We start from the raw sequence: 25,411 nt of genomic DNA on the forward strand, positions 1-25,411 counted from the left end.
TGCGCAGCAATCAGATTGGCTCGGTGAAAAGCAGCTGATCTGATTGGTTGTTGCCTGGTAACAAAGATCTGCATTGTTATTTGCAGCTATTTTGTGGGTTCCTCTGGATCCTTCACTGCAAATGATTTTAAAAGGGGTATATTGCAGTACCCAGGGAGGCCACTGAGCACGGAAAAGGCCACAGAGCAGTGCAATATGCTGACAAACTGGCAAAAAGCAGATTATTCCATAGGCTCAAGAATCCAGACCGCAAGTCTCTGAAAGGGTCGGTTTGGAAAGAGAATCCGCCTTTGATCTGCAATGGAGGACAGATGCCATGCCAGGGGCTAATGCGGTTGGATATGTGAATCCTGGTTCATGGCGAAGGCCAAATTGGATCCTACACGTGGCCACAGGACAGGTCGACTGACAACTGTGGCCAGCTTGGTTATGCTTGGGCATGGCCAAATAACAGAAAAAAGTGACCACACTCCCCTCTCTATTGATATTGACCTTATTTTAATATCATGTTGTCTTGTCGATTTTGGACTCGATCCCGCCCATCCAATGATTCACTCGCGGTCGCGCCACACAGGTGTTTGGGAACACTTCATGGCACCTGTTCATCTGGGTTCCATCTTAAAGTCTGATATCCATGAAGTGATAAGTCCTGCTTCCTGCAGGTTTGTTTTTTCCAACACTGATTGCTATAAGTTCTATTGAAAGAATCCGGGATTCTATCGCGTAGTAATCTCCTTTTATTAATGTTTTCACCTTATATTCATCCATCTAATGGGTCGGTTCGTGGCTCACCTACATTCAGGTTGGCTTACCGGCCCTGTGTACGCAATTCTTTGTTTGAAAATCTTCACAACCGTGTGCTAGTGTTGCTTTTACTCATGGCAGACGATTTTACATCATTATGGTTTCCGTGACCGAATAATCATGTTTACTTCTCTCCTTCTATTTTCTCCCTCCCCCCGCCCCCAATGTTTTCAATTTTTTTATCAACTTCATGCAGTGTAATGGAATTTATGATTGCCAGCTGGGTTTCACGAGATACTTTAATTGTTGCATTTTTGTTCCATCACACTGTTTTAACTGACTGTCACTTATGGGATACTGTGTTCTTTCTGGGTCCACAACTCGAGAGGATATTGTCACAATAAAATCATGTAACGTATTTATTACAATGAGAGCCTTGATAAAGACCCAGGAGGGGTCGAAACATGTGTTGGCTGTTTTTGCTTCACAGATCACCATGTTGTTTATTTTATGACAAAGACATATAAATATGAATGATGTGCAATAAGTAAGTTGTGTGTCAGTTCATGTCCTTCTGTGAATGTAATCGATGGTCATGTCCTGATGTAAACACCGTCCTTACCTTTAAATACTGGTTCATTTTGCTAGAGCGCAGTTGTAATTGGTTATTTTAATACCCAGAGGTTTCTAAGCGCAGACCTGGGGATCGAACCTTTGTTGCTCAGCGTCCTGTTGCTTCCAAGGCGAGCACGTTGCCCTTGACCTATCCCTGCGAGACAAGTTGCGGGAAGGACCATTATCCAGTTTGAGCGCTCACGTTAGTATTGCCTGATCTGAAGGGGAACTTTGAGCTAAAAATGAATCCTTTAAAGTGCATGGATTACTAGGTGCAGTAAAATATGAATTCTTTTAGTGAAACAAGTATCTGGAGTTTTAAGGTTTCCACATGGGAAGGGTACCTGTTCATGTACTCGGCGCCCTTTCCACAAAACTTCAAAAGCGGGGTCCCGGGGGGGAACGTGAAGCGTTTCCCCCCGGGGAGATTTTTGGCACTGCACACGGCCAGCGAGTGGCCGTGGGGGCAGAGCGCCCCTCTGGGGTATTTAAGGGGGCAGGGAAGGTTCGGGAGGCAGGCGACGGTTGGACTTGGCGATTGTGAAGACCTGTCGCCTGCTCCCGAGCCTTCCCTGTAGCTGGGCCTAGGGTCGAGTGAGGAGTTGAGGTAGGGGCTAGCCAGGGTTTAGTGGCGGGTAGTTAGGTATAGCAGGGTAGGGTGGAGGTGTGACGGTGGTGTTATTTAAAAAAAAAAGGTTGTGTCTGCGGACTCCGCATATTTGGGGGTATCGTAGATAAGTTACCCCCCCTCTCTTACCAGAGCCGCCGTCTGCGGGTTGTAAGTGGCGGCAAGGCACTGCGTTGCGGCGTGTGGGCCACCAGGGGGCGGGCTGTTGTGGTTGAATTGCACGGGGGGGGGGCAGTAATTAAAAAAAAAAAGAAAACACAACAGGAGAGAAAGGAAAGGGTTTGTTCTAAGGGTTTCTCAGCATCAGTGGTGGGTGGGGGGGGTGCCCTGGGTGGGTTTATTATTAGCTCGGCAAGAGAGCTAGTAGGAGGGGTTCTATCTAGGACTGGGGGTGTTGGCGAGGTGGGGGGATTCCCCAAAAAAATAAATAATAAAATAAAATTTTTATTGAGATAATAAGGTTGTTTTTGAAGCGGGGGTTATTTTAACTCCTTTTGTATTTAGTGGTTAGAGTTATTTCTGTGAGGGTTTCTCCTCTACTAGGGGCTTTTCTGGCCACGGGTAGGTCCCGGCTCGGGGGCTTAGGTAGCGGGGAGCGACAAGGGCATAGTTAGTGCGCCAGGAAGTGTTGGTGCATGATGGTGGGACAAGGTGCAAGCAGGGAGGGGTTGGTGGATGCGAGGGCGCTGAGGGAGGCCCTGGCCATAATTAGCAGGGCAACAAAGGCCCAGCTGGAAGGGGCGGTGGGGGAGGTCACGGGTGAAGGGGAGACAAGTAGGGGTAGGCCTCAGCGGAGAGCGGCAGCTGATGGGGCTCTCGTGGCGGTGGTGGCTTGCACCCGCGCAGCGGGGAGAGGGGAGGTTTGGGAATCCAGGGGCAGGAAAGTGAGGAGGGAGTTAGACAGGAGGGCGTCCGGGGAAGAAAGGAATTCGGGTGGGCAGCCACGTGGGGAGGGAATGAGGGATAGCACTAGGGGAGCAGCGAGTGCGCAAATGGAGGTGGCTCAAAGGAACAACGGTGGGGCTATGGTTGAGGTGCAGAAGGGGGTGCAAGGGCAGCGGGGAAGAGGGGGGAAATACCTGCGGAAGAGTGCGGGTGGGAGAAGGAGAGGGAGGTCCCCATCAATTGAGGTGGATAGGGCAGGGTGCGGAACGCCCCCCCCGGGTAGAGTGAGTGAGGGCGGAGGGCGCTGCGCAGCCCCCGCTGGTCAAATGGAAGTAGAGGGTTTGAGAGCGGCCCCTACTCGGTCAGTGTACGGAGAGCCTAGAGGGTGCAGCACGGCCCCTAGCAATGAAGACCCCAGGGTGGAGGTCGGAGCGCCTCGCCCGAGAGAAGAGGACCAGGCAGGGGTTTCCACGGCCCCGCCGAGAAGACGTCAAAGGAGTGGCGGGGTGGACACCCCGGGCTCGCAAGAGGATGAGCAACTCGACTGGGGCACGAGCTCGCAGCCACAATGGTATTTGATGGGTGATGAAATGGGTTTTGAGGATTATGTGGGGCAGTGGGAGGTGGATGGTTATAGGACTGCGGGGGAAAAGGGGGAGGAGAGAAGAAGTTGGGCTTGGAAGATGGAAGGACAGGCGCAGGGGGGTCGGGGGGCAAGCGGGTGGGGGAAAGGTTGGCTGGGTGAGTCTGCTGACATGTTTTGTCCCCGCAGTAGGAGCCCGATAAGGAAGGAGATGAGGAGCATTGGTGTGGACGCAAGGCAGCAGACGGCGGGTGCAGAAAGAGGTGAGCGGGAAAGGGAATGGTCATCTGCATGGCAGAGAGGGGTCCCAGGAGGGGGGACGGGAAATGAAGGGTCGGGTTTGCAAGGGCTAAGGAAAGAAGTTGGTGTACAGGCCATTGGAGCCTTGGTGGTTGAGAAGAGCATTTCGCTCAGTGGAGATTCAAACGGACAAGGTGGTGGAGCCATTGGAGCTCGAGGTGCAAGGGGGAAAAGAAAAGGAGGTTGAAGTGAAAGGAAAGGAGAAAAAATTGCCATACATGGGGATAACAAAACCGTTGGGGGCGCACCTGAGGGCGGCGACCAGGGAGAAGATTCAGGCGGGGGAATTTGTAGACTTTTTAAATTGCTCCATAGGGAAGTGAGAGCTAAGGAGGGATCTAAAGAAGAGGAGAGGGAACTGGCTGCGCGTCCAAGGGTACCGGTGACCATTGAGAATTGGACGTCGGCATTTATCATTTATGCCAGTGTTTATTGTGAAAAATGTCCTGAGCGTTGTGTGGCCCTACTTAAATATATGGACGTAATTAGGAAGGCTTTCACGAGTTTTGGGGGTTTTGCATGGGTGAGGTATGATGAGGAATTCAGAGCGAGAATGGCGGAGGACAGTCAAGCGGTCTGGGGGGAGATAGATATGGATCTTTGGCTGCAATGGATGGCCCCAACGAGGCCTGCCCCGACATTGCACACAGCAAGTGGGCTGCTGGTGCCTTTCCGGCCCTTTCTTGGTCGCCCACCCATGAAGGGACGGGTGGAGGGGGCAGAGGGCAGTCCTCAGCGGCATGTTGGGCATTCAACAAGGACGGCTGCACAAGAACCCTGTGCAGGTTCAGGCATGAGTGTAGCAAGTGTGGTGGAAAACACCCGCTTACGCAGTGCTTCCAATGGGGAGACAGGGGGAGGGGGAGAGGTTCGGGCAGAGGGGTTGTGGGGAAAAGCTTTTACACCAATTGTTAAGACGGATTTCTGAACTCTGTCCTGGTGGCGCAGAGGTTCAGAAGGCCAACCTAATTACTTGGAACAGGGTAACCTCTGGACAAGCCAGACCAATCAAGGTAGCGATCGCGGCGGTCAAGACTAGGTCTCAAGAGGGGTGAGGGTGACTGAAAGCCCGCAATGAGCACACAAAGCAAGAGCGCTTACAAACTACTCCAAACAGTTGTTTATATCAAAAATAGATACACATTTATTATAAGGCCTTGAAACTAATAACCACAGTAAAAGCAGCAATATACAACGATATTAAACCAACACATACACTATCCACCCAATATATATACAGAATACACAGTTTCACAGCATTAGCAGCACGAAATATGTTATCCACCTGCAGGGGAAGGAAAACAGGCAGTGCGAACCAATGCGAGTGATATGTCCGCCTTCTGAGGCCCCTAACTGGATGGTAGTCCAATCCCTACGAAGAGTGGAGCCTAGCGCTCAAAAGTACCTGCACACGCCGGTGCCAATGGGCAGAAGGTGAAGCTCTTCGGAGGACGTTGAACAGCTCTGTAGGGAGCTCTAATGAAGGAGAACACGGTCCGCGACTCTAGCGCAGCCTCCACTGTGAGGCAGAAGCAGGGCGCGAGTACGGACAAGGGGTGCTGTATTTACAGCGGGGAAAAGCAAGGGGCACTGCAGGAGGGCGACCAGATCCTAGCTAATCTACTCACCGGTCCCCGAAGCAAGCAGGCCCGAGCTTCTCCTCGATAGATACAGCTTCTGGCAGGTTCTGAAGAACAGGGAACGTCTCGTCGTCGTGCAGAGTAAAAAGACGTCCCGATCGAAGAAACAAGCACAGTTTTGTCGCCACAGCAGGGCAACGGAACGGCCGGGTGTATTCAAGCCAAACGAGCACTGCTCACCTCTAGCTTAGGACTGCTAAGCAAATGAAGCGTGTGAGCATGCCCCGGACTCAGAATACCACCCAACCTGTCGGCGATTACAGAGCAGGCCTCCTTAGTAAGCTGGTCAGTCAACTGGATGGCCCAGAGACACTTCCGAAGGCTTACAGCAGGAGTTGATGAAGGTGCCGGGAATAGCTGGTCCTGCTATTCCAATAGGTCGAAGCGCCAGTACAGGCCTTCTTGTTCGATCTTAGGTGGAAAGGGCTTCACTGGACGACAGCAATGAGGAGCAGAAGTTCTTCAGGGGGTCACCAGTGATTCCTCGGTCCAGCCTCGTGTTCGCAGGATACTTGGCTCCTGTATCCCTGGGTTCGTAAGAACTCAGGAGATCGACCTGGTAGTGGTGTTTCCAGCTCCCTCTTATCCACGGTTCCCTTCGCGCCAAAACGGAGGGGAGCCAATGGGAGATCCGCTCATCAACACACATACCATACGTGGACCAATCACGGACCACAGTGGTCCCAGGCATTCACACCACCCTAGACTCTCTGGCACCCAGGATGTGTATTGGGACCAGACAGCCCAGCCCACATCCTGGGGGCACTCAAACGACATGTAGAAGCCCGCGAAAGCAACCGTGTTTCGCGGGAAACTACATGCCCAAATAAGGAAGGCCCCGGGTCGCCTGACCCGGGGGAAGGTAAAGGGAGCAAGACGGACAGTGGACGAGAAAAAGGAGCCTCGTGGTCCGGCCATTTTGGGTAGCCGGGCCACCCTTTTGTGTTCGCGGCAAAAAGGTGCTCAGAACGGCAAAAGGAGCTCAAAATAAACCAAATGATCGCTGCCACCAGCCCAGTCCCTGAATGACTTGCACCGATCCAAAAACCATCCTATAAGAGTGTCTAGGGTCTGTAGAAGGCTAGAGACCCAAGAGAGCTGTAACTTAGCTTACAGTGCCCTCTTGTGTCGTGTTGCACTAAAATGGCGACACGATAAAAGAAACTACGGAAAACAGCGTTCCCCGGTACTGACTGTCTTAAGGGCATGTCAGTTTCCCCGTAAGAAAGGAGCGAAAGCCCAGAGGAGTACAGCAGAAGGCTGCACTTCTCTGGCAAAGTCAAGAAAACAGGTTGAAAACAATAGCAAAAAGTTTAGGGGTTGCCACATGGAAGGAAAGTTCCCTACAATAACGAAATCTTTCCTAACACTCGCCCCTCCCAGACTATGGACAGGGGGAACTAATCCACCCCTGGATGAGTCTCTTGTTCAGGTCGGTAAAACATTCTGGACAACCCATCAGCATTGCTATGTTGGACACCTGGCCTATGCTCAATAGTGAAGTCGAAGCCTTGTAGACTTATGGACCACCTAAGCAACTTTGGATTCTCCCCCTTCATGTTCATTAGCCACTTTAACGGCTTATGGTCAGTCTGCACAGTGAAGTGGGTCCCATAGAGGTAGGGCCGCAGCTTCCTTAGGGCCCACACCACAGAGAAACATTCTTTCTCTACCGTGGACCATCTGAGCTCTCTGTCCTTAAGCTGGCGACTAATAAAACCGATAGGGTGTTCCTTACCCTTCTCATCTACTTGTGATAGTACAGCTCCTATCCCAGTGTCAGAGGCATCCGTCTGCACGATAAAAGGTCTTTGATAATCAGGGGCCCTGAGCACAGGGGCCTGGCACAAGGAGTCTTTCAAGCCATTGAAGGCCTTCTCACACTCGTCAGTCCAAGTTACCTTCTTGGGTTTCTTCGGAGTTGTGAGGGCAGTCAGAGGAGCAGCTATGGTGCCATAGTCTGCCATAAAATTGCGGTAATAACCCGTGAGTCCTAAGAAGGCTCTCACTTGGGTTTGTGTAGTGGGGGTAGGCCAGTCTTGTACTGCTTGTACTTTACTGAGTAGAGGCTGTCTCCTCCCTCCAACTACTTCATGTCCAAGGTAAACCACTGAGCCTTGTCCATTTTGGTGAGGGGCCACTCGGACACCCTCAAAAGAGCTAACTGAAGGACTGCTTGGGAACAGGTCGGGGAGAGGTTCAGACTCCTCTTCCTCAACATCTGAAGCCAGGAGCAGTGCTACGATTTCGACGCTTGGGCCGAAAGCCTTCAGCCTATTCACGGGAAGCACTTTGGGAGCCTGTCCAGGCCTTCCAAGGTCCACTGAATAGTTAACCTCACCCAGGGGCTCCACCACTGGGTAAGGGCCTGACCATTTGTCCTGTAAAGCTCGAGGCCTTATGAGATTCATGATCAGGACTTGCTGACCAAGTGTAAAGTTGATGAGGGAAGCTTTCTGGTCGTACCAAGGTTTCACCAGCGCTTGCCCTGCCTTCAATTTATCGCTAGTCAAGCCTATCAGAAGTACCATCCGTTTTCTGAGCCCTAGCACATAATCAACTACATTGGTAGTAACAGGGGGAGTGGGCATCTCCCATCCCTCTTTGATGATGGCTAAGGGTCCCCGTACGGGATGACCGAACAGAAGGTCGAAGGGGCTGAAGCCAACACCCTCCTGTGGTACCTCTCGGTAGGCAAACAGCAAGCATGAAACAAGAAGATCCCATTTTCTTCTCTGAGGCTCCTCCAGAGCCCCAATCATGCTTTTTAACGTCCTGTTAAGACGCCCCCCCAGACCATCGGTCTGGGGGCGGTATGCAGAAGAGAACCTGTAGGTGACCCCACATTCTTTCCACATAGCCTGCCTATACTTCGACATAAAGTTGCTGCCATCATCCGGCACAACTTCTTTAGGGAAGCCAACCCTAGTAAACATGCCGAGTAAAGCTTCTGCAACTGGCTTGGCAGTTACAGTTGTAAATGGGACGGCCTCAGGATACCTGGTTGCATGGTCGACCAGCACCAGGATAAACCTATTGCCTGAGGATGTTTGCGGGTCAAGGGGACCAACCATGTCGATCCCTACCCTTTCAAATGGTACCCCCACAACTGGGAGCGGTACCAACGGAGCTTGGATTGTCGCACCAACCTTACCAGACAACTGGCAGGCGGCACAACTCCTGCAGTGACTTTCTACTTGCTCCCCCATCTTGGGCCAGTAGAAGTGCATGGATAACCTTTGCTTGGTCCTCCTCATACCAAGGTGACCAGCAAGGGGAACGACATGCGCCAACTGCAGGAGGAAGGGCCTAACAGCAAGGGAAACCACCAACCTCCTATGGTCTCCTTCTGTAGACTCTGTGGGCTCACTATAAAGGAGTCCACCTTCCTGGTAAATCCTTTGCAACCCAGGAGGTTCACCCTCAAGCTGGGAGCAGGCCTGTCTCCTTAGGCCTTCCAGAGATGGGCACTCACGTTGGCCCTTACTGAAGTCGTCCCTATCAGGACCTCCTTCAACTAACAAGTCTTTTAGTTCAGGATGGTCGTTGGGGTCGAACACTTCAGGCATCGCCACCTCCTCGTCAGGCTCGGGCGATTGACCAACTCCCTCCACCGCAGTGGTAGGCGAGTTCGGGGGAATATTCTCTTTCCCCCGTCGGGACTTGTTGACTCCTTTCGCCTTGGGTTTCCGTGTGTAGGGTCTTTCGGCAGTGTCTCCTACGAGCCCTAGAGCTCTGAGATCATTGCCCAACAAGACCTTTCCCGGGACGTTTCTCTGAATGCTCACTGGAATCCTAACTGCTGTACCATTTAAAGTTAGATTAACAGGGATCACGGGAAACATACGGAGGGGGCCGTCAGCCAACTTAGTGGGCATCAGAGTAGCTCTGGCAACTTCCTCTGAGTCTACCAAGGTAGAATCCACTACAGTTCGACTGCACCCACTATCCCTAAGAGCTGGAGTATCCACTCCATTGATCAGCACACTGTCTTTAAAGTAGTGCTTGGTATTATCCGGAATCCTAGCATACGCCTCTGCGACTTTAGGCTCCCAGGAACCCAGGGACACTAAAACTACCTCAGCCTCTATTCCGCTGGGAAATGAGTCTGAGGAGAAGGATGCTCCTGTAATCTCTTCTTCCTCGTAGGAGGAGAAGGCCAGATTAGCGGAGTGGACCCCCAAAGGTCTAACCTTACAACGGGGATCCCCCTTCACATGGTCAGTTGCTCCACAAGAAAAACAAGCCCCATTGGGTCTGTTTACGTAGGGAGGCTTATTATAACCAGAGTTCTGTTTCGGAGGCGAACCTCCACTACCCTGTGAGTTCTCGGATGGCTTACCCTTATTTTTCTTTTTGTGGCCCTTATGGGAAGAAGATTTAGCAGATTCCCCACCCTCCACATCTTTGGACTTTTTCCCTTCCTCCTGCTTACCAGGATGAGTTTTGTCCTTATGGGACACTCGATGTGACACCCATAAATCTGCTGCAATGGCCAGCTTCTTAGGATCTATCTCCTTCGAATCGGCCAAATGCTGCTTAAGCTCCGGGGAAGAAGAAGCAAAATGTGTTCCAGCATGACCAGATTGATCATGCCTTCGAAGGTAGAAACCTTATAACCTTCAACCCAGCCAGTCAAGTTTTTCAGGGACTCAGCTACATACGACACCCAAGTACCACCTTCCTTTTTCTTATACTCTCTAAACCTTTTCAAATATTGGGTCGGAGTCTTCCCAAACTTTAAAATGAGAGTCTGCTTCAACATTGCAAAATCAGCGCGCTCAGCCTTCGACATTTCCATAATGGCACTGCAACCAGAATGGGGCAGTCTGCTGAGTAACCATGCAATCTTATCCGCATTATCAACCTCTTGAACCTCGCATGCATACTCAAACGCATTTAACCAGTCCATAATGTCATTTCGTTCCTCATACACACTGAGCAGATCTTTTGGAAACCGTGGATGAGAGGAAGCCCCAGAACCATGTCCAGGACCCTTGGACCCATTTGCGAACTGAAGCTTGGCCAGTTCCAACTGGTGATCCCTGTCTTTTTGTTTTTCTGCCTGGTCGATTTTCAGTTTGGCTATGCTGAATTCAATCTCCTGCTGCCTAAACCGCAGCTCTTGCTTCTTGAATTCACCCTCACCCTCTTGAGACCTAGTCTTGACCGCTCTTGCTTCTTGAATTCAAGCATAGCCTCCCCATCAACACTGGCAGAGGAAACGTTAGACATTACATCCTCCCTGTCCTCGTGGTCGTGATGGATCAGTGCAGCGGCAGAACCGTCGGTTCTGCCAGTGAGAGCAGCCCCACCACCTTCTGCACTGTCCTCGGAAGTTATAGCGTCAAGCTGCGCTTCTTGCCACGCCACGATTCTCTGGATCATTTCCAATTTAGTGCCTTGAGAGGAAACCCCTCTCTCCGCACACATCTTCTTCAATGTTTCAGATTTCGAAGCATTTAAGGTTAATAAAGTATTCGTTTCCATACTGTTGATAGGACTATGGCCTTTTTAACGTTATATTCAATACTTTACTGCGTGTCCTGGTTGGAATAACCTGAAAACGCCTTAGCTCGTGCGCAACACTGGATACCTTCAGTCGTATCCCACCGCTGTACACCAATTTGTTAAGACGGATTTCTGAACTCTGTCCTGGTGGCGCAGAGGTTCAGAAGGCCAACCTAATTACTTGGAACAGGGTAACCTCTGGACAAGCCAGACCAATCAAGGTAGCGATCGCGGCGGTCAAGACTAGGTCTCAAGAGGGGTGAGGGTGACTGAAAGCCCGCAATGAGCACACAAAGCAAGAGCGCTTACAAACTACTCCAAACAGTTGTTTATATCAAAAATAGATACACATTTATTATAAGGCCTTGAAACTAATAACCACAGTAAAAGCAGCAATATACAACGATATTAAACCAACACATACACTATCCACCCAATATATATACAGAATACACAGTTTCACAGCATTAGCAGCACGAAATATGTTATCCACCTGCAGGGGAAGGAAAACAGGCAGTGCGAACCAATGCGAGTGATATGTCCGCCTTCTGAGGCCCCTAACTGGATGGTAGTCCAATCCCTACGAAGAGTGGAGCCTAGCGCTCAAAAGTACCTGCACACGCCGGTGCCAATGGGCAGAAGGTGAAGCTCTTCGGAGGACGTTGAACAGCTCTGTAGGGAGCTCTAATGAAGGAGAACACGGTCCGCGACTCTAGCGCAGCCTCCACTGTGAGGCAGAAGCAGGGCGCGAGTACGGACAAGGGGTGCTGTATTTACAGCGGGGAAAAGCAAGGGGCACTGCAGGAGGGCGACCAGATCCTAGCTAATCTACTCACCGGTCCCCGAAGCAAGCAGGCCCGAGCTTCTCCTCGATAGATACAGCTTCTGGCAGGTTCTGAAGAACAGGGAACGTCTCGTCGTCGTGCAGAGTAAAAAGACGTCCCGATCGAAGAAACAAGCACAGTTTTGTCGCCACAGCAGGGCAACGGAACGGCCGGGTGTATTCAAGCCAAACGAGCACTGCTCACCTCTAGCTTAGGACTGCTAAGCAAATGAAGCGTGTGAGCATGCCCCGGACTCAGAATACCACCCAACCTGTCGGCGATTACAGAGCAGGCCTCCTTAGTAAGCTGGTCAGTCAACTGGATGGCCCAGAGACACTTCCGAAGGCTTACAGCAGGAGTTGATGAAGGTGCCGGGAATAGCTGGTCCTGCTATTCCAATAGGTCGAAGCGCCAGTACAGGCCTTCTTGTTCGATCTTAGGTGGAAAGGGCTTCACCGGACGACAGCAATGAGGAGCAGAAGTTCTTCAGGGGGTCACCAGTGATTCCTCGGTCCAGCCTCGTGTTGGCAGGATACTTGGCTCCTGTATCCCTGGGTTCGTAAGAACTCAGGAGATCGACCTGGTAGTGGTGTTTCCAGCTCCCTCTTATCCACGGTTCCCTTCGCGCCAAAACGGAGGGGAGCCAATGGGAGATCCGCTCATCAACACACATACCATACGTGGACCAATCACGGACCACAGTGGTCCCAGGCATTCACACCACCCTAGACTCTCTGGCACCCAGGATGTGTATTGGGACCAGACAGCCCAGCCCACATCCTGGGGGCACTCAAACGACATGTAGAAGCCCGCGAAAGCAACCGTGTTTCGCGGGAAACTACATGCCCAAATAAGGAAGGCCCCGGGTCGCCTGACCCGGGGGAAGGTAAAGGGAGCAAGACGGACAGTGGACGAGAAAAAGGAGCCTCGTGGTCCGGCCATTTTGGGTAGCCGGGCCACCCTTTTGTGTTCGCGGCAAAAAGGTGCTCAGAACGGCAAAAGGAGCTCAAAATAAACCAAATGATCGCTGCCACCAGCCCAGTCCCTGAATGACTTGCACCGATCCAAAAACCATCCTATAAGAGTGTCTAGGGTCTGTAGAAGGCTAGAGACCCAAGAGAGCTGTAACTTAGCTTACAGTGCCCTCTTGTGTCGTGTTGCACTAAAATGGCGACACGATAAAAGAAACTACGGAAAACAGCGTTCCCCGGTACTGACTGTCTTAAGGGCATGTCAGTTTCCCCGTAAGAAAGGAGCGAAAGCCCAGAGGAGTACAGCAGAAGGCTGCACTTCTCTGGCAAAGTCAAGAAAACAGGTTGAAAACAATAGCAAAAAGTTTAGGGGTTGCCACATGGAAGGAAAGTTCCCTACAATAACGAAATCTTTCCTAACACCAATTAAGGTGGGGGTTCTGCAAAAATGGTTGCAATTTTATCCGGACAGGGATGGGGCGAAGATTTTGAGTGAGGGGTTCAGTCAAGGTTTCAGATTGGGGTATCAGGGCCCAAGGGTGCGCCGGTGGGCTGAAAGTCTGAAGTCAGCCAAAGAAAATGTGGAAGTGGTAAGGCAAAAATTGAGCAAATAAATAGCGGCGGGAAGGATTGTGGGGCCATTTGATGACCTGCTGGGTGACCTAGTCATATCCCCATTGGTGGTGGTGCCCAAGAAAGCTCCGGGGGAGTTTCGGTAAATACACCATTTGTCTTGGCCGGAGGGCATGTCGGTGAATGATTTCATTGCCCCGGAGGAATGTGGGGTTGTATATGCAAGTGTTGACCAGGCAGTGGAGCTGGTAAGGAAAGAAGGGCGGGGGCCTTCATGGCCAAGTGTGACATCAAAGCGGCGTTCAGGTTACTGCTGGTGCACCCGGAGGATTTTTGGTTGCTAGGTTTGCAGTTTGAGGATCGCATATACATAGACAAAGCCTTGCCAATGGGGTGCGCAATTTCCTGTGCGCTGTTTGAACGATTCAGCTCATTCCTACAGTGGGCTTTTTCATTTAACTCGGGTTGGGAGAGTGTGCTGCACTATCTGGATGATTTTCTGTTCATTAGCGGGGCAGATAGAGAGGGTGAGTGCAGAGGGATGCTGAAGTTGTTTCAGGAGCTAATGGAGGAGTTGGGTGTGCCGTTAGCGGAAGACAAAACAGAAGGGCCTGCAGTGGTATTGACATTTTTGGGAATTGAACAGCCGCACGATAAGGTGACAAACTGGTGGTGTTGCTGGAAAAGGCCGTGGGGGCCAAGAAAATGACGCTGGTTGACATGCAGAGATTGGTAGGGCATCTGAATTTTGCATGTAAGGTGGTAGCTCCAGGAAGGACGTTTTGTAGGAACATGGCGAGGGCTATGGCGGGAGCAAAGTGCCCACATCACTGGATAAGAGTATCGGAGTCAGTGCGGGAGGACTGCAGAATTTGGCTGCGTTTTTTGGAGAAGTTTAATGGGGTGTCAATGTGGTTACAGGGGGACCCGGTGACATGGGAGGTACAGATATTTTCGGACGCAGCAGGAGCGGGGGGTTTCGGGGTGTTTTGGGGGGAAAATGGTGTGCGGAGAAATGGCCTGAACTGTGGTTGAAGGAGGGAAGGAGTATAGCATTCCTTGAGTTTTTCCCACTACTGGTGGCATTGGAGCTGTGGGGGAAGGATTTGCAGGATAGGAAAGTGAATTTCAATGTGGACAATGAATGCGTGGTCCATGTGGTGAACAGGCAGTCAGCGAGGGATCAGAGGGTGGCAAGGCTGATGAGAGAATTTGTCCTGCGTTGCATGGAATGGAATGTGGTGTTTAAGGCAACACATGTGCCGGGGAAGGATAATGGCATCGCTGATGCATTATCTCGTTTTCAATGGCAGAGATTCCATGGATTGGCTCCAGATGCAGATCAGGAGGGGCAGCAGATTCCGGAGGAGCTGTGGAAGATGGGAAGCTGGGAGCGCTTGCTCTGGTGGAGGGTTCATTGGCTGGGGCGTCTAAGGATGCATACAGGAGGGCCTGGGAGGATTTCATTGGGGGGGGGAGCACGTAGTTGGAAGGGCAGATGGGATGCGGAAGAGAGGAGGAGGGACAATGTCGTGAATTTCCTCCTGAGGTGTATGGACAGGGGCTGGTCAAGAGCGACTATAGCGGGGAAGTTAGCAGGAATTGCTTTTTACGGGAAGTGGTTTTGGGGTTTTCAGCTGAGTGGGGGGGAAATGGCGAGTAGGATGTTGGAAGGATGGGTAAGGGAAAGTAAGAGGGACAAGGACAGGAGGAGGCCAATATCAGAGGAATTGCTGCAGAGGTTGGTTAAGGCAGTAGGGGGAATTTGTTGGTCGGTATGGGAGGGGGAGCTGTTTGCGACATGTTTTACGTGGTTATTTTTCGGGGCCTTTCGGGTTTCGGAGTTGGTGGGGGGAAAAGGGGGATCTGGGGGTCTGCAGTGGGAGGATGTGCACATTACAGAATTGGGTTTGGACATAAGGATTAATAAGGCTAAAACGGACCAGAAGGGAAAGGGTTCCTGGGTTTTGTTGGGTCGGGGGAGTAAGGATTTATGCCCAGTGCTGGCAGGTAGGTTGTGGAAGGAGCGGTGTGAGGTGAAGACAGGCTTGGTGTTCAAGCATGAGGATGGGTCATCGGTTTCAGCGGCACAAGTTTTAGGGGTACTGCGGAAGGCTCTGCGGGTGTTAGCAGAAAAGGGCGAGGATTTTGGTACACATTCATTCAGGATGGGCGCAGCATTGGAGGGAAAGAGGTTGGGTTTCACGGAGGATAAGGTGAAAAGTTTGGGGCGGTGGAAGTCTGGGAGATACAAGGGAAATGTTTGGCGCTGCACACGGCCAGCGAGTGGCCGTGGGGGCAGAGCGGCCCCCTGAGGTATTTAAGGGGGCAGGGAAGGTTTGGGAGGCAGGCGACGGTTGGACTTGGCGATTGTCCCACCCTCCCACCCCTTCATTTTGGTTTAGGTCTGGGGTTTGGTTTATTAAAGGAGGGGGGGGAGGACCATTGGAGGTTGTTCTGGTTGGGGTTTTTACGTCCCAGGGCGGTTTGTGAGGGAGTTTTTTGGTAGGTTAAGGGGCGACTGGCTGGTAGTTTTGTGTGACAGGTCGGGGCAGTAGAGAAGTTGTGATGTAAAATGTATGTTGCTGATGTGGCAGGTCAGTCTGGCTGCAGGTCATAGGAAGGGGGAGATTTGTGTAGAGGGGAGTATGAGGGGTATTGAAGTGGGTCTGGGCTCCGGGGGCATGGCCCCTTTTGATGTGGGGGGAGGGAAGCACAATGGGAGAATGACACGGGAAAGGATGGGGTGGTGCTGTTTGCACAAGCGGGCCACCCCGAGGGAACAGGTATTGAGCCTGGAGGGGCATGGCCCCAGGGAGAAAGCGGGACGTCTGGAAAAGGGGTAAGGAGATGGTAGGGTCCAAGGGACAGTTAGGGAGGAAATGGCTTTATTTAATTATTTAATTGCTGGGGGAAATGAAAATGTGTAATTAGTTAATTGGTTGTTTAAATATTTCGTTAGTCTGTAAGGCCATGGAGCCAGGTAAGCGTTAATTGTAAGCTTGGGCCTGTCACATTAAAGCGACCTTTTCCACTTTTAAATGAGTCTGGGTTTTTGTGCAGTAAGCCAAAATGGATTTCTTGAAGGAGGTACCGTTGTGCTTTTTATTAAGCATAGACCAGAACATATTAAGCTCAATATTATCTAATTATATGCCGTTTTGTAAAAAGAAAACATGCTTAATAAGTTATCCCACTTTTTATGCCATGTAAGCGTGTGCAATGAACGCAAAACTCCACTACCCCTAGCGTGACCAGACGTCTTGGCTGTGCCAGGGCCGTCACAGTATTTTGTCCATGGTCCTGGCATCCCGAGAATTTTTGAGTTTTGAAACCTCGTCCCAGGATTTGGGGATGGCTGGCTATTGTCCCTGTTTTGCCAGTGACCCTCGAACAAATGCCAAAACGGGGCAGGGGAAAGGCATCAAACGCTTGCATTTCGATTGCGTTTCATGACCCTCCCCCCCTTCCTCCATGACTTCTCTCCTCCAATGAGAGCTCTGAGCTTTCCATTAAAACGTACTTTGTGTAGAAAAGGCCGCCGACATAGAAGTAGTACTACAGTTTAATTCTGTGATCTTGAAACTTTTTATGCCTCAGTGCCCCGCCCTTCCCTGCCCCCCCCCCAGCAAAATGTGGGTAGGCTGCCCACCCTCACAAATGCCAAATGGACAGCAAGTCCAAATGGCTATGAACTATAGCTCACCATCACCACTCCCTACTCCCAGTATAATCCATGGGCTCCCCCAGCTGCTCCCATTGCAGTCTCTGGACTCCCTCATTCCAGGCTTAGCCCAGTCCCTGTCCCCTCCCCACCCCACCAGAGACCCTGGGTTCTCCAAAACCTGCTCCCACCAATGTTCCTGGGCTCTCCCCACCCTTCTCCCAACACAGTCCCTGTGCTCCCCACCCTGCTCCCACCACGATCCCATGGCTCCCACCCACCCAGCTCCCTCCACAGTCCCTGTGCTCCCGACCCTGCTCCCACCACTATCCCACGTCACCCGCCCATCTTGCTCCAACCACAGACACTCGTTTCTTCCCACCCTGCTCCCATCATAGTTACTGGACTCCCTCATCCCACTCCTAGCCCAGTCCCTGTGCTTGCCCCACCCCACTACAGACCCTGGCCCCTACCCACTCTGCTACGCCCATCCTAGCAGCCCTCAGAAAACTGCAAAGAGATATTACTTCTGTTTTTTTTGTAATTTGGGGTGGAGGGTTCATCCCTGAAGAACCCCCTTTGCTCCCTGCCGCCCTCCAAGCACCCCCTCTGCATAAACACACGTTTTTGTCACACTCACACAGACACACTAACACACACTTACCTCTGATTCCCACAGCTCGTCCTCCGGTCTCGCTGTGCCTGTCAGCCACTACACCGCACTTGTGTGTGGCACAGGGGCTGACAGATCGATTTAGAAAGACTGCTCTGTGCGGTCACACCACCTCATCACACCGCCCCAGGCGAATGGCGACACGGAACAGTTTATAAGAACGATTAACAATGTCCACAGGATCGCAAAGGCTCAGAGAGCCCCCTGGGAGTTCGAACTATACCAGTTCCTCCGAAACTACTGGTTGATGCCCCATTGCGTCAACCGATCCCCCCTGGTTGACATCATGTTCAGAGCTGTGTAACGATCCGCCATACGTCACAACCGCCATAGCAAGGCAACATCTGTGAACAGAGGACACACGAAATGAGGGTCAGAGCTAACAAGCACATGGGCAGTAAACGGCGAGCCACAAAGTCAAACACCATAGTTGGGGATCAGGTGCTGGTCTTCTGCTCCGGAACCCATCGAGGATCAAGCTAATGAGCCTATTCAAGACCACCCCTTTGGACTGTGACCAAACGGAGAGGAACTATGAACACTGCAATCCATGATGGGAGACTCATCACCTGGAACGCATCATGGTTCAAGAAAGTTCCCCAGGCAATGTGGAAAGAGGAGCTGGAACAAATGAAAGGCGGAGAGACAGTGGAGGGAGAGATAACAGTGATTGAACTGAGCCAAGAAGGAGGGCGGCACAAGGCCATCAGCCCAGCCAAAGTAGGCAGCCCGGGCCGAGAAGGAGGATGACACCAGACCCCCATCCAGTCGACGCAGACAGCCCGGCCCGGCAGCCAGAAGGGGCGCCGCTGAGGGCTGCAGCGTGGCGACCTGGAAAGCTAAGTTACTATGTGCGCTAACATGGAACTGTTGGTCTGATTAATAGAATTGTATATAAGTTTGCATTGTGAAAATTTCGAACAGCCGGAAATTTCGAACAAATATACCATTCATGCCATTCTAGTGAACAAGGTGAGCGGGGTTGCTGGGCGTCCACCACACTCTTGTTCTCTATAATGGCATCAGGGCTGCCGGGGTGTCTCCCACACCCGATACAATGTTTTAAAAACATTTTCTAAAAGGGGTCTTGCCGCGCCGGTTACCATCCACGGAAGTGAAGGGAACCGGCATCACAGAGTCAACGGCACAAAGTGAAGTGTGCCGCCAAAGGTAAGTAACGGGGTGGAGGGTGCGGGTTACCAGAAATGTCCATGGGAGAAAAAAAACAAAGTCATTTTCATTTAAATGATTTTCGTTTTTTCTCCCTCCGACATTGCTGAATCGATCAAATCATGGACAACCGCATTATCAAGGGGAAAGAAGAGGGATGTTATGAACACATCACCGTGCCAACGCGGTCGGTGCCATGCAGTAAACGCCGGGACGTGCCTCCCACAACGGAGGGAAAAAACAGTGTGGCCGCGCAGCGCGCGCCCCTCACAAGCCGGCTCCGGACCAGGGACGTCATTTGGGGGTCGCCAGGGGTCGCAACTGCGACCTCTGTGGTGTCCCTTGCGACCTCTGTGGTGTCCCTTGCGACCTCTACTAAAAAAAAAAAATACATTTTTTTTTTTTTTTTTTTAAGTTAGCAAGCTCCTGGGCTGTGGCTCTTTACTTCTGGGGTGGCTGGCTTTTTTGTTCAGGCCCCTTAAAAAAAAAGACTTGAGGCACTTGTTCTTATTTTTCTTCTAACACTTTCAGCACTGACCCTAAATAAGAAAGAATAGGAATACCAAATCATCTGTCTTTCTGGAATTCTATACAGTAATTGCTGGCCTCATTAAATGTTTATTTCAGGCACACTTCAGGGGGTGAGTCACTGATTTAGTCTGTTCTTAAACGCCTCACTAAGCCTAAGCCGTTCATCCTTCTGAGGTCGATAAATGTGTACCAACACAGGTTGGGTGATATTGGGTGTATATTTTTTCTATATAAAGCGCTTAATGATGTGTTATTATATAGCACTTACGCTTATCATTTGGTCATGGACGTCTGCTTGCATACACAGTCATTTGGTAATACGGGCCAATAAACACTGAACTTAATGATACATATGGCGATCCATTCTTGTATGAATGTACATCATATAGTGATATCATAACTATATTTTTCATAGTGTACAATGCTATGTGATGCCACTTCCTGTTTTGTCAACGGGTGAAATGTCGTGTTCCATCGCTACCCGCTATATCACTTTGGGGCGGGGTCTAATGACATCACTTCCTGTGATGTCATCAGAGGGTCAAGGGTCGGGTGATGTCACTTCCGCTACCCCTGGCATTTTGGTGAAATGACGTCCCTGCTCCGGACCCCTCCCACTACGGGCTGGAGGCCTGGAGCACTGGCACACCAGCAGGCAGGCACATAACAGACAGCTGTTAGAGTCCAACTATTAACTAACAAATAATATTCTCACCGTCTGCTTATCATATTATGAATGAGGGCCATTACAGAAGTTACTAAAGTGCTTCGCTGGCAGATGGCCTTCTGCTCTGCGCTAGCCCTGACAGCTCACATGCAACACATAGGTGAGTAGTAATGTCACAACTGGACTGTAATTAGGCAATTGCGTAGAGGCTTGCATGCAGCTGTTTCAGGCTTGCATGTATTACATGCTTACTGTAAATCGTAATACTGATGTGTTCTTGATGGGAGCGGCTTTCTTGCAGTCCCAGACTGGGCCACGAGCTGCTCTTAGAACGTGTGCCAGGTGCCTACAACTCCCATGATGCACCAGGATTCTTACCGTTGCAGGAAGCAGGGTCTCGCGGCGTCAGCAGGTGCAGCTGCGCTCGTCATCCTCTGTGGATAGTCATAGCAGGTACCTGGAACCCACAGGCAGCCAATCCAGAGGCACCTTACACATCCCCAGCAGAAGCGCCTCATGAGCAGCAGAGTCTGGGGACGGCAAGACGCCTCCCCATTGGTTGGAAACCAGTGAACCTCTTCTTAGTCATAAATCACAAATAGGTCTAGCGGTTGCCATGCTTTTAATTTTAATTGCATGGCAACACCCTTTTGTTTTTCTGAAAGCAAAGCCAGCCTCGAAGGCTCGATACGCCAGCTGCGGGTCGGTGTGTATTGTTCACAGCCCGCGGCAGCCGCGGGGCTCGACCCGTCGCTGTCGGGGTGGCTCGGCTTCCTTGTGCAACGCTTTCATCTGGTTTATCGACCATGTTCAGGCTTCGACCCAATTGTTATCTGTGCACCTGAATCCCAGTATCTGCAGCAAGCATGTCTAGTAACGTCCTCTCCTCTAACAGCTGTTCCAGTGATTGGCAAATTATAAATTAGCTCGGTGAGTTAATGATCACATCACTTAACGCCAAGGCCGTTTCTAGGGGCAGAGAAAATGCATACACCACTTTACGCCAAACCATGAAAGAAAATCAAATTTCCTGAGGTTCTTTGGCATTGACAGAACAAAACCACCACACGAAGGGGCAACTGAGAGCTGAAACGGAGGCAGACTGAAGTTAATGGATAACCACCACACGAAGGGGCAACTGAGAGCTGAAACGGAGGCAGACTGAAGTTAATGGATAACCACCACACGAAGGGGCAACTGAGAGCTGAAACGGAGGCAGACTGAAGTTAATGGATCCTAGCATCAAGGTGCGCAGATTAAGGTCTCAATACAGACAGAGAACTGCAACACCGTCCTGATGGGAAGTGCCACTCACCTTGCCAATCAGTGACTCCTTAATTCCTATGCCACCCCTTCGGCTCAGTGTTCTCCTGCACTTTCCGCCTCCTGGTTGCTCTTCACTTCCATCTTACTGCTGTCCACCACAGCGTCATCGTTAGCAGGCATCTGCTCCCAACTTGTGCACACCGCCCCACTTGATATGATATGATATGATATGGCATTTATAACACACCTATACACAAGTGTTTCAAGGCGCCACGAGGCGAGGGAGGAGGAACAGAGGGAAGACAGAGACAACTATCTTACTAGGCCAGGTGACATTGAGATCAAACAAGTGCAAGTGAGGGGAAAGGGAAAAGTGCTGGGGGGAGGGGTCAGTGCAGTACATGAGATCAACAGTCGAATAAATAGAATAAATAGAAGCCATAAGTAAAAGGTGCAACCAGCTGGTGGCAAATGGAAGGGTACGTGCAGACATCAGGTGTCAAGTGCAGGTAGGGAACTGTAGGGATACAGAAACAGTCCACAAGTGTGGCGGTTGCCAGGGAGGCAGTGCAGTGTGCAATTGGCGGGGGAGGGGACCTGGGCTCGAGATCAGTGGGTGGCCAGGCGATCAGTGCAGTTTCAGTTTACAGCCAGGAGTTCAGCAGGGGAGAGGAGGAGAGAAAACAGAAGCAAAGAGGAAGGTTTTCAGGTGCTTCGGGAACCAAAGATGTTTCTCCTCAAGTGTCAGGGGGGCAGGGAGGCTGTTCCAGAGGGAGGCCGCGGCCAAAGACAGAGATCTACCACCAACTTGTTGCTTGGAGTAGCGACTGACCCTGAGGGAGTTGGAGGCGGATGAGGGAAGAACGTGAGAAGGAAGATATTTAGGGAGAGAGTTGAAGGTATTCAGACCCCAGGCCCTAGTTGGCCTTTTGGACAATGCACAGGTCTTGAACATAATCCTCCAGACACTGGTAGCCAGTGCAGATATTTCAGTCCTGGAGAGATACGATCCCTGGGCTTGAGGCCAAGGACAAGTCTTACAGTCCTGTTCTGGATGAGTTGCAGAGGGGGGAGAGTAGAAGCAGGCAGATTTAAAAAGAGGCTGTTACAGTAGTCCAGTCTGGAGAGAACCAGAGCTCTGGAGACAGTGAGCTTCTGGGGGAAGGATAGGAAAGGAAGGATACCTCTGAGGAGGTGCAGATGGTAGTGTGATTTCTTAGAGACGTCAGACATGTGAGGAGAGAAGGAGAGTGTGGAGTTGAAGATGACCCTGCGGTTTTAGCCTCACAGGTGGGAGCAGGAAGAGGGCCAAGAGAGGCCGGTTGGGGCACCGTAAAGATCAGTTGTTTATTGTGCAATTGCCCCACTTTACCTCTTGAAATGACCCAGGTTTCTTGACCCAGGCACACAATCACAGCTTTGGCTACCTTCTAACATGGACATTTTGTACATACATATTGGGAGGTGGAATGGAGCATAGGGGGATTTGGGTGGGTGAAACTCCCCCTCCCCCCCCGAATTACAAAAAAAACAGCAGTGATGTCCCTTTCCCGTTTTCTGAGGGTCGATATGGTAGGGCAGAAGTCTGCAACCTGTGGCTTTTCAGATGTTTTGGACTATGACTTGCATGAACCATCAACATTGAATGTTCTGTCGATGGCTGATGGGGATTGTAGTCCAAAACATCTATGGAGATGTTTTGGTCTGCGACTTGCATGAACCCTTAACATTGAATAGGCTGGCTATGGCTGATGGGGGTTGTAGTCCCAAACATCTGGAGAGCCAACATTGCAGACACCTGTTGTTTAGCCAATATATCATCACAATACCTCTCACCATAAATGGGCAGATTACTTACCAGTGACCGTCATTACTTGAGACCATATCTTCCTCGTCACAGTCCTTGCTTACATGACATGAAGACTCCTGGGGACAGAGGGACTCTACTGCACTCTCCATGACTATGGAAAAAGCATCCAGTCTGTCGTATACGGTTATGGCCCTCTCTGTCTCCGCCTCCTTAACCAAGGTCTACAGTAGTCTCTTCTCACTTAGATCTCTGTGTATGCCAAGGGCCCATAGAGGACTGAGTTGGGGATGGGAAGGTGTCTTGCCCAATGACTTTGACGAAGGGGATTTGCACACGGATTAATGCCTGGATTACTTGCCAGTTATCTTCATTACTTCAAGACTTGGACCTCCACATCACAGTCTTTGCACAAGGAAAGATCTATGGAAGCCAAAAGGACACGCACATATAAGGACCCAGGAGTCTGTGGTCTCCCTTGCTACCCCTACAAATTGAACCTCCTGGACTGTGGCCATTGCCATGGGCTTTTTGTTTCTAGAGTGGCTGGCTTTCTTGTTCAGGATTCTTAAAAAAATAAAAATAAACAGGGGGTTACACAAGTGTAACACTGAGCAGCGACCCTAAATAGGACATTCTATACAATAATTGCTAGACTCATGAAATGTTTATTTCAGGCACTCATCAGGGGGTGAGTTACTGATTTAGTCTGTTCTTAAACACCTCAAATTCATAATGTAGACAAAATCCTCCAAAAAGCATTTAGAGTAGAATAAGCATCCATTTCGGACTATGTATTTTGCTTTTCTCAAGTTGCAGTATACCATGTTTTTTCTGCTGCTACATATGGCGATCCATTCTTGTAGGAAATGTATATCACATTAGTGAAATAATAACCATATTTTTTGTAGTGCACTTAAGAACAAAGCTATGTGATGCCACTTCCTGTTCTGTCAAGGGATAAAAGGTTGTGTTCCATCGCTTCCCCTGATGTCACTTCGGGGTGGGGTCAAATCACATCAGAGGTCAAGGGTCATGTGATGTCACTTCGGCTACCCCTGGCATTTTGATGAAATGATGTCCCTGGAGTTACGGGGGTTTCCTCAGAATCTGGAAGTGAGACAGGGAGACTCGCAGAAGAAGGTGGCAGGGGGAAGTAAAATGAACAATAGAGCTTTCAGAAAGACCTCTGCCTGGATGTGTTCAGCCAAGACCCCTGGATAGTGGCTGACTGATGGCATGCAAAGAGTAGACCCAAGGGAGTAGACACAAGGGTCATGAGAAGAACTCTACATCAAATACTCTGAAAACATATCCACTACCGACCCTGGCTGGGCCAACCAAAACATGACGCCCTTGTATCGGGTCAGTAAGTCTATGCAAAAAGGACGAGCATGCTCGTCATTGGCACTTAAGCGGTTAAACGAATCTGTAATCTACAAAGAGGCAAAACAGTGTTAAATCAGAGGAACGGGAAACACATTGTGGGTAGCATGTTTGGGGGGCCCAAAAGATTGAGAATGGCAATTTAGAAAATTCTCATAGATCCATCGACAAGTGGAGTAAATGAGTAATGGGGCCAAGTAAGAAAACCATCTGCACGATGAGCTGCCTTCAGAGAGAGGAGAATCGTCGATCTCCAATCCCAACACGATGAGCTGCCTTCAGGGAGAGGAGAATCTTTGAGCTCCAATCCCAACACGATGAGCTGCTTTCAGAGAGAGGACAATCTTCGAGCTCCAATCCCAACACGATGAGCTGCCTTCAGAGAGAGGAGAATCTTCGAGCTCCAATCTCAACAAGATGAGCTGCCTTCAGAGATAGGAGAATCTTCGAGCTCCAATCCCAACACGATGAGCTGCCTTCAGGGAGAGGAGAATCTTTGAGCTCCAATCCCAACACGATGAGCTGCTTTCAGAGAGAGGACAATCTTCGAGCTCCAATCCCAACACGATGAGCTGCCTTCAGAGAGAGGAGAATCTTCGAGCTCCAATCTCAACAGGATGAGCTGCCTTCAGAGATAGGAGAATCTTCGAGCTCCAATCCCAACACGATGAGCTGCCTTTAGAGAGAGGACAATCTTCGAGCTCCAATCCCAACACGATCAGCTGCCTTCAGAGAGAGGAGAATCTTCGAGCTCCAATCCCAGTCTGATGAGCTGCCTTCAGAGAACGGAGAATCTTCGAGCTCCAATCCCAACACGATGAGCTCACTTCAGAGAGAGGAGAATCTTTGCGCTCCAATACCAACACAATGAGCTGCCTTCAGAGTGGAGAATCTTTGTGCTCCAATCCCAACAGGATGGCCTTCAGAGAGAGGAGAATCTTCGAGCTCCAATCCCAACACGATGTGCTGCCTT

General features: G+C 50.6%; 1 long non-coding RNA gene across 1 annotated transcript in view; it reads right to left on the bottom strand.

The window, feature by feature from the left end:
- LOC138473280 (uncharacterized) overlaps nucleotides 1-20,748 on the bottom strand; it is a 312,643-nt gene extending 291,895 nt beyond the window's left edge. The window contains exon 1 of the long non-coding RNA XR_011268748.1: nucleotides 20,358-20,748. This is a non-coding gene — a long non-coding RNA (uncharacterized lncRNA). The remainder of the gene's footprint in view (nucleotides 1-20,357) is intronic.
- Nucleotides 20,749-25,411: the final 4,663 nt, after the last annotated feature.

This window comes from Ambystoma mexicanum, chromosome 8, assembly GCF_040938575.1.
Source record: "Ambystoma mexicanum isolate Mex_15411 chromosome 8, UKY_AmexF1_1, whole genome shotgun sequence".
In the NCBI taxonomy this organism is placed as follows: domain Eukaryota; kingdom Metazoa; phylum Chordata; class Amphibia; order Caudata; family Ambystomatidae; genus Ambystoma; species Ambystoma mexicanum.